The sequence below is a fragment of the Miscanthus floridulus genome, chromosome 5, assembly GCF_019320115.1.
Source record: "Miscanthus floridulus cultivar M001 chromosome 5, ASM1932011v1, whole genome shotgun sequence".
Taxonomy (NCBI): domain Eukaryota; kingdom Viridiplantae; phylum Streptophyta; class Magnoliopsida; order Poales; family Poaceae; genus Miscanthus; species Miscanthus floridulus.
Window position 1 is genome coordinate 23,878,645 of NC_089584.1, and position 10,724 is coordinate 23,889,368.

The window sequence follows — 10,724 nt, forward strand, 5'->3', positions numbered from 1 at the left end:
CAGTTTGGTTGGAAATTACGAGACGAACGTTTTAAGCCTAATTAGTCCATGATTGAATACTATTTGCCAAATAAAAACGAAAGTGCTACAGTGGCCCAAATTTCCAAATTCAGGAAACTAAACACGCCCTGAAAAACTATGAACACGCAAGAGTGCCATCATAGACATAGGCAGTGTTGCAGAGAGTAAATAGCTTTGTCAGAGATAACCATAATTAATTAATCTGATATGGCTCAGTACGAGTACGATGAGATCGAGCTGCTGCTACACTATTTATGCCGGATTTATGACTCGTGAGCACTTCGCCAGTACCAACAGTCGACCTGATCACCTGACGCTGCTTCATTAGTTTCGGTGGTTTAGGGCGACGAGCTTCTACGCTGAGAAGTAGGGAAGGTCATTTGCAATCTACTACTACTTGTAGCAACCATGTTGACTTGGGAGAAGAAAGTTTTTCACTGGATTATACAGGTCAAAGTTAGAGGAGGCTTGGACGCGCACGCAGACTCCAATGACCGGGCATGCTGGCACCGCACCAACACGCTACGTAAAGCGGCCTGGAACGGGAGACCGGAGAAATGGTACGTCCGCGCACTTGTGTTTGACGTCATAGAGCTTGTAGTCGGCTCGTTTTTTACAGGATTTGGATGCAGGTGACACTGTAGCATCCCGTCGTTTTTTAAAACAATTCTCTACGGACGTGGTAATAATATTAGGAGTCTGGTTCCATAATAACTACCTGCTAATATTATCCCTTTTACATCTATATAAACAGGTGTAGCTAATATAAGTCATGTTGGCTGATTTGTTGTGAGAGAAAAATATTATTCGTTGGCTGAAAAAGTATGGCTTATAAGCCAAACGAACATGACAAAAATAGCTAATTGTTAGTTGGGCCTCTAGATAATAACTATCTTATTAGTTGGACCAAATCAGATAATAGCAGCCGATAATTATCTTGATAGCATTTTTCATTAGCTGTGCATCCAAACACCCTCCGCTAATAGTTAGCTAGATAATATTATATATAATTATTAGTTTATTACTTAGCTAATTATTATTAGCAGATAATGAATCCAAACAGTGGCCAGGTAGTAGCAGATTGCGTCATTGCGTGGAATCTCACTGAAAACCGCACAAGTCCATTCGGAGTGTCACGAAGATCTCACGTTCCAGAGCTGGGTCGAGACGGAAAGGCACTCCGTGTTGTTGCCTAACCCTAGCGGTTACCAGTAACGGAGTCCAGATGATAAAAAAAAAAAGAGGTTAGGGAACATATGTGCATCGTGGCGAACGGGAAAATGGCAAATACCGCTAGTACTCTGGTAGCTAGCTCGTCCTAGGCCATAGCGTCAACTTTTGGACGATACGCGTCCTTAATAAACTATATATGGAATATATATAATTTGGTTTTTGCTCTCCAGGCCAATGAGCGGACACGATTAACCGATTATCAGAATAAGTGAAAATTTTGTTTATAAATAACTCAGTTTTTATATATGCCCAGGCCTACCTGCTCCCTAGGTCCTATATGGAGGCTACTCCGGCAGGCCACGCGTTAGCGTTGCACCTTGCACGAGTCTTACCTTGCAGATCAGTACTAACCCGCTCTCCAAGCTACGAATTGCGTCCACCAAAATAAAAATTTCCTTCGCCCCGCATCCGCTTCGCACTAGTAGAACTAGGAAACGTGCCGGCGGAGGTTTGTCAGGTCAAGTTGTGTGCTCCGGTTCAGCAACGATCACACACTGAGCTCGCGGCCTCGCGCGTCGGCCACCTGGTCAGGATGATGCTAGATTACTGTGTGTCAGCAACCGGATGATAAAAAATAAAAAACGAGTACCATCAGTATATTACTACATTGTCCAACAGCTCGTATACCCTTTCAGTATTACAGTACTCACTCCGTCCTAAATCATGAGTCATTCTAACCTTCTCAAAAGAGTCAAAGTACCAAGTTTGATCAAATTTATATAATAAAATAAAGAATTATAATATCAAATAAGTATCATTAAATTCTTCATTAATCATATTTTTGTGGTTTACCTGTTTAATGTTATAAATCTTTATAATTTTTTTTATAATTTTGGTTAAACTTGAGATATTATGACTCTCTAAGAAAGTTATAATAGTTTATATTTGGAATAGAGAGAGTATTTATGTAGTTCAGTAAAAAGGGCCGATGTTGCGTGTGCCTCGTTTTCACTAGTGAACGGTGCCATAGATTTGGCGGGCGGTTGAACAAAGTCCTATTTAGCATGGTTTTAAACAACTCTAAATGGTGTTTGGTTCGCGAAGATGTAACACTATCTAAATATAGAGGATAATGGAAAGCCATACTCATAGTTCCTTCATTGTTTCTTAGTTTATTTTGAAAACAGAGATAAAAACGATTTCTTGTTGCGATGCACAAAGGAGCCGAAGCCACAGCTAGCCAAAGCTCTACCTGGCCTAAATATACTTCTTTAAAACTAAAAATATTTATTATATTTGACTTTGTATGGTCTTTGTTATATGTCTTTGATCATTGATTTTTAGAACATTTCTTAAAATCTTTCAAATCTATGAGATTTTGCAAATATTTATAAGCAAACCATACATATAACTTATATTATATATTTCTAAAATGAAAATTCCTCCTTCTAACTTTTTACCTGACTAATTAGTTGTCTTGAGTCAAATATTTCTATATTTGACCATTAAAAAATTGTATAGGTTATCAACATGAGGTTTATGTTTTTAGATTCACTATGAGTAATAATTTCATACTCCCTCCGTTACAAATTGTAAGTTGGTGTGGCTTTTTAAGATACATAGTTATTACTATGTATCTAGAGTTCTAGACATAGTGTGTATACCTGTGTGCGTGTGTCTCTATATATATATATATATATATATATCATAAGCTATGTGTTTAGAAAAGTCAAAAAGAGCGTGCCCAGTGCAGAGAGCTCCCGCTCAACTTATAATTTGGAATAGATGGTGTAATATATACTTCATGTGTTGTGATAATACTACATGGATTATAGTCCCATGAGAATGGGGACAAGCAGGGGTGTCGTCCGGAGAAGGATTATAGTCCCATGAGAATGGGGACAAACAGGGAGAAATGAACATAGATAAAAGAAAGGAAACAAATGTTTGTTTGGCAACTCCTAGATAGGAGTGTTGAGATCGAAAAGATCATCTTCGGTTAGGTCTAGCGGGTCTACTTGCACTTGGATAAATCATGAGTCCTAAAACATCCACTAGTGCAGTAACAGTAGATAGAACGAGAGAAAGAAAGAGAGAGATGAAGAAGAACGTGTCGAACCTGACACCACAGAGAGAGATGGTCTAGAAGCCGCCATCTTGTTCGTCGGTGAAGTCCGCGTACGGGCAGCGATGTTCGAGGAAGAGGTCGATGAAGTCATCGATGTCGGTGGAGCGGGGCGGCACGGCTGGTGGCTTCCCATCACTGGCTGCACCCCTCTTTGATCGGGATTAGGGTTTAGGTTTCGGTGGGGAACTCGGCTCAGGCGAATCTCGTGCTCAGAGCCGTTGGCCCCCACCTCTATATATAGTGCAGTGTGACAGGGCCCTCCAACCATAGTGGGTTGGGCGCCTCCGATCAGAGCGCGAAACAAAGGCCCAACCGGGCCGTTGGGCCCAGTTTAGGATTAGAGATCAATCTAACAATCTTCCCCTTAATCTCCTACCATCTTTCAATTTTATATCATTTACTTTTGTTCATTCCATTACAGATTAGCGCATAGAGCATGTTTCATCGTCATGGTCAATTGTCGATAGATTTAATAACTACAACACACTACCCTGTTATGAAATAGATACTTAACTTTGAGCCTTCTTTTGTCCAGGAATTATAGGCTTTCCCTTAAACCTATGCCGGCTACATGTTCTCTGAACACGTTGGGTGGTAAGCCTTTTGTAAGCGGATCCACGAGCATCTTTTCGGTACTTATATGCTCAAGACTTATGACATGTTCCCGGACTTTATCTTTCACAACATAATACTTTATGTCAATGTGTTTGGTAGCATCACTTGACTTATTGTTGTGAGCATAATGTACTGCCGAATTATTATCGCAGTATAACTTAAGTGGTCTATAGATGTCGTCGACCACCTTCAAACTGGGTATGAACTTCTTTAGCCAGTTCACCTGCCCCATTGCCTCACAACACGCTACAAACTTGACATATATTGTGGACAATGTAGTAACAGTTTGCTTTGAGCTTTTTCATAAAATAGCTCCTCGTGCGAGAGTGAATACATATTCAGACGTGGATTTTCTATTATCTTCCGCATAATTAGAATCTGAATATCCCACTATATGGAGTGAATCTGATCTTCTATACGTCATCATGAGGCTTTTCGTTCCTTGCAAATAACGCAAGACTTTCTTTACTAATTTTTAGTGTTCTGTTCTAGGATTGCTCTGGAATCTGCTAAGTAACCCGGTAACAAATGTTAAGTCAGGGCGCGTACATACTTGAGCATATTGCAAGCTTTTGACAGCTGAAGCATATGGAACCGTTTTTATTTGATCGATCTCATACTAATTCCTGGGGCATTGAAATCCCCATATCTGTCGCCTTTGACTATAGGAGCAGGTGAGAGATTACATTTGTATATATTGAGTTTCTTTAAGATCTTTTTAATGTATGCCTTTTGTGACAGTCCTAATACTCATTTACTTCTATCTCGGTGAATCTCGATCCCTAAAACGAACAAAGCTTCATCAAGATCTTTCATATCAAATTTTGAGGACAAAAATTTCTTTGTCTCTAGTAGTAGACTAACATCACTACTAGCAAGTAAGATATCATCCACATACAGAACAAGAAAGATGAACTACCCATTCTTAAACTTTGCATAGATACAATTGTCCTCTACATTCTCTTTAAACCCAAAATTTCTTATTGTCTGATCAAACTTCAAGTACCATTATCTTAAAGCTTGTTTTAATCCATAAATGGATTTTTTAGACGGTATCCTATTCATTCTTTTCCTTCTATGACAAAACCGTTCGGTTGTGTCATGTAAACATTTTCCTCCAAGTCCCCGTTGAGAAATATCGTATTTACATCCATCTGATGTAATTCTAAATCATAATATGCCACTAATGTCATTATGATTCTGAAGGAATCCTTATATAAGACTGGAGAAAATGTCTCGTTGTAATCAATCATTTCTCTTTGCGTAAAGCCTTTTGCCACAAGTCACACTTTACATCTCTCTATATTCCTTTGAGAGTCAAGTTTTGTTTTATAGACCCATTTACAGCCTACTGTTTTGGCTCCTTTAGAAATTATTTTTAAGTCTCAAACTTTATTGGTATTCATATATTTCATTTCATCTTCCATTACCTCAAGCCACTTTGATGAATGATCACTTCGCATGGCTTCTTCAAATGAGGTGGGATCATCCTCCATTTAAAATTCATCAGTGTTGTATACTTCATAGTCAGCAGGAATAGCTGATTTTCTAACTCTTTAAGACCTTATAGGGGCCTCCACATTTGGCACATCTTCTGTTTGAGGCTGTTGTTGCTCCCCCTCACGTGTGGCAATAGGTTCTACAGGATCCTGAAGAACAGGTTCCTCATCATCATTCATTGTTACCATAGGCAGGTTTACAATACCGGTAAGAAAAAAATTTCAGTCCCTAGCGATAAATATGAAATTTCAGAAATATCAGAAATATCGGTTCAAATTTAAATAAATTTAAATTGAGTTTTAAACAAATTTGGCATCATTTCACTAGAAAAACTCTATAATACATCATCCATCATAAATTTATATAATATCGATGAAATAACACAACATATCATAGAAGTAGAGTCGCGGTAATACAGTGGCCTAACGGTGGGCGAGCTACATATACTTGTGCCGTCAAATGTGTGAGTGAGAAAATTAAATAAATTTGACGAAATTTAGGGCTTTGATAAGACTAGATGATATGGAGGGTCATTTTAGTGTGGTTTGGTGTAATTTTAGAGTGAAAGATGAATTTAACCGATATAAAAAAATTTCGAACCTCAGCGAAAAAGGCAATATTTCAAAAATTTCGACGATATTTCGCCGAAATTGTAAACCCTGGGTGGAATAACAACAGGTGCTGGCACCATAGTATCTTGCACTGTCGATGCAGCGACAACAGGTAGTGAGAAAAATGGCCCATAAATTATCAGAGTGGGCGCATACACCCGTTTCTCTTCAAGGTCAATTTCTCGAGCTACCATGCTCCCCCCTCATCATTTTATCCTTTAGGAGGACAACATGTCTCGTTTTCACAAACTTTGTATGTATATATGGACAGTAGAAATAAAAACTTTTTGACTTTTCTGGGTAGCCAATGAAATGACAACTTACTGTTTTGGGATCTAGCTTCTCAATGTTTGGGTTAAATACTTTAGCCTCAGCAGGACTCCCCCCCACACGTAAGTGGTTTAGTGAGGGTATTATTCCTGTCTACAACTCATACGGTGTTTTGGGTACCGGCTTACTTGTTACTCTATTGAGAATATGAATGGCGGTTTTTAACGCCTCCATCTATAGGCTCAATGGTAAGGTGGAGTAACTTATCATACTGCGCACCATATCCATTAGGATACGATTATGTCTTTTAGCTACTCCATTTTGCTGAGGTTCGCCCGGTGTAAAATACTGGGCTACTATACCATTCTCCTGTAAAAATCTTGCAAAAGGTCCAAAAACTTGGCCATATGGGGTATGCTGACCGTAGTACTCCCCACCACGGTCGGATCTGACTATCTTAATCTTTAAATTGTGTTGGTTTTCAATTTCTGCCTTAAATATCTTAAATTTGTCCAATGCTTTTGTTCTTTCTTTGATTGGATAAATGTAGCCACAACGGGAGTAATCATCTGTGAATGTTATGAATAAATCATAACAATCCACACTCTTTATAGGAAATGAACCACAAATGTCTATGTGAATAATCTATAAAATTCCTACGCTTTGTTTGGCATCTTTCTTAATTTTCTTTACATACTTTCCTTTTATGCATTCTCTGTATTGTTCTAAATATGAGAACTCTAATGGAGGAAGAATATTATTCTTAACTAGTTTTTCTATTCCCCCCTCGAAATATAGCCTAAACGACAGTGCCATAATTTCGACAACGCATCGTGAACTCTCTTTCATTTTCTGTTTACATCCACAGACGAGGATACATTCTTATTATCGCACGCAACATTCCCATCATCGTATACAACATTCACATCATCACGTAGTGATAACAAATAAAGCTTATTTTGTAAGATAGTAAGACCAACACATGCATTATTAAATATTATCTTACATTTATCATTTCTAACATGGCAATCATATCCATCATTGTCCAAGCATGAAACACTAATCAAGTTTCTCTATAAAGAGTTAACATAAAGTACATCTCTAAGTAAAAGTATGAAGCCATCAGCAAGTTCTAGAGAAAGATCGTCAACGGCTTCAACATCTGCTCGGACTCTATTTGGAACTTTAACGTGTCTTCCTCTTCTTTGCTTAGTCCTCGTCGAACGGAATCCCTGTAAGGAATTAGCAACATGAACAGTTGCACCTGAGTTAATCCACCAAGTAGATTTCAAATACTGTACATACAGGAATTCATTTATGAACGTAATAATGTTCTCATATTTCTTTGCCATGATCATCTTTAAGTAATCGGAATAATCTTTCTTATAATGTCCCGTCTTCTTGCAATAGAGACACTAGACTTTTCTCTACTGTGAACTTATTCTGCTGAGGTTGATGCAGCATGAAACCCTTTCCCTTTGACTTCAAGGAGGAGTTAGCATTATTATTCTTTTTCTTGTTGTCTTTCACATAATTGATAGTGTCACCATTGGTAGCTTTCATTCTCTCTTCCTCTTGCACACAAATAAACAATAGCCTCTCTAAGTCTTACTTCTCGGGTTGTATATTGTAGTTGACAACAAAAGTGTCAAATTCCTTTGGTAAGGAAACAAAAATCAGATGGATAAGAAACTTTTCCTTGACAGCCAGATCCATTGATTTTAGCTTGGATGCCAAATTGCTCATCCTTAGTATGTGCTCTTTTATGCTACTATTTCCAGAGTACCTCTCTATCACCAGCTACTTTATTAGCTGGGTAGCATATATCTTTGAAGAGCCAGTGAATTAACTCTTTATTCTATCGAGGTACTCGGTGACCGTGTCACGCTCTGGAATTGAGTCCATAATTGCAGGCTCAATTGTATTCTTTATCACAGCCAAATATTTCTTGTTGACAGTGACTCACTCCCTATGCTCAAGGTCATAGGACATCTTTTAGGATTCAAAATCCCCTTCTCTAGTTGTCCAAGCGGCATCAGTCTCATTTGTCTCCCTCATCGGTGCCATAGGCTCAGTGGGACATGGTGAGGTGACTATCTAGTCCAGTCCACCTCAGCCAAGATGAAGGCCAGCTCAATCTTTTTCTTCCACTCCGTGTAGTTGTCATCTTTGAGAGTGGGGATCTCTTTGATACAACCCATCAAGTTGTATCCACTTAAAAACACAATTCATATAGAGTGAGAACATAAATAATAACAATAATTATATGCCTTGATTCTAACGTTGGTCAAAATTAAAATATACAACTATTTATACATTAAATCTACATCACCGTTGGGCAGAAATAAAAATAATGCATAAAAACATTAAAATTATGATATTGTTATTAACAACATTGGTCAGAAAATAGCAACATCATTATCATGTCAAAATCTCTTTTTCTCCAATTAAATATCACGTTGGTTCAAAATAACTGGAGAATAAACTATTTCTTTAGTAGCGGGAAAATAATATCAATTTAGTGAATTTTACTCACAGGAAAAATCACTTTTCTTATTTTCTTTAAGCAATTTATCCATTTTCTAGGAAATAAACTTTTACTGGAAAATAAAAAGGTAAAAACTGACTCAATTTCAGCACTGTTCCTTGGCCTAACAACAAAAACCAGCTCGGCCCACTCCTCTGCGCGCGCTGCCCGCACCCAGGGCGCAACGTGGGCCTGGGCCAGCAAAAGCCGTGCGGCGTGCTCGCCCGCCTGGGCCGCAAGTCCGCCCGATCAACCGACGCCGTCCGTTTCGATCCGACGGCTGCGTAGTGAATTCAGCCGATCAAAAACGGCGATGCAGCGCCCTCCCCCAAAACCCTAACTCCATTCGTTCCTTCTCCTTCCCTCTCTCACTCACTCAGCCCCATAGCGTACCGAGCGATAGTGAGCGTAGAGAGCTGAGCCATGGCGCCGTTGTCGAGCGGCCTAGCGGCGGTGCCCTACCGCGCCCGTGGAGGCCGTGCCTGAGCGACAGCGGCGCTTTCTTTTCGCGCACCGGCGAAGCGGTGCTTCCCGCACGACGGCGGTGACGGCAACGGCAAGGTAAGCCTCTTTCCCTTCCCCTTCTTCCCCTTCTGGATCTTGTTTCTCTTCTTGGGTTTCACTGATTGGGATTAGGGTTAGGGTTTGATTAGGTTTCGGGTTAGGGTTCCACTGTTTATCTTCCCTGTGCTGTTTTTCATGGGCTTGGGCTCGGATTTGAGTTCTTTTCTAAATCCCGAGCCCTCTGTCTTACTTGTTTCTTCACCCGATTAGGGTTAGGGTTTGGTGACCCTCTTCTCTTCTTAGATCCGAACGGATCTAATCTGTTTCTTATCGTTCACCCGTTCTAGATCTAAAAGCCCTAGAAGACCTGGCTCTGGTACCATTGTTGAGATCAAAAAGATCATCTAGGGTTAGGTCTAGCGGGTCTACTTGCACTTGGATAAACCATGAGTCCTAGAACATCTACTAGTGCAGTAACAATAGATAGAACGAGAGAAAGAGAGAGATGAAGAAGAACGTGTCGAACCTGACACCGCAGAGGGAGATGGTCTAGAAGCCACCATCTCATTCGTCGGTGAAGTCTGCGCACGGGCAGCGACATTCGGGGAAGAGGTCGATGAAGTCGTCGACGTCAGTGGAGCGGGGCGGCGCGGCTGGTGGCTTCCCGTCACTGGCTACGCCCCTCTCTGATCGGGATTATGGTTTAGGTTTTGGTGAGGAGCTCGACTCAGGTTAACCTCGTGCTCAGAGCCGTCGGCCCCCATCTCTATATATAGTGCAGTGTGACAGGGGCCCTCCAGCCATAGTGGGCTGGACATCCCCGATCAGGGCGCGGATCAAAGGCCAACTGGACCGTTAGGCCTAGTTTAGAATTAGAGATCAATCTAACAAGGGGTGGTCATAATTACCTAAAATAAAAGATCGAACCAAATTAATCGAGACTGAAACCGAATACTTCATTAATTTGATCACCATTTCTAACTAATCATGTTTATTTCAGGTAATTTGGTCTTAGTCCTTGGTTAACCGAACTAACCAAAATTGTCGTTATTTGTAGTTGAACAATTCAAGATTTATGTCAAGTTGCAATAAATATATTGGTATTAGTGTTATACATTTTTTTGCGTTTGTCTTATCATATTTTATACTATTCAAATATGCTTTGAAAAAGGAAAATTGATGCCAAAATTTATCGTTATAACATGTCTTAAAACTATTCGGTGTTGACTTGAGATCGAATCGAATTATTTGATCTGCAATAGTTTGTAACGTATTTCATCCTTATTTTCTTGGATGTCCGAAATCTTGAAAAAGGCAAACCAAATTCATAGATCAGATCGAACACCCACCCCTAGTCCTAGAGTAGGTTAATTCC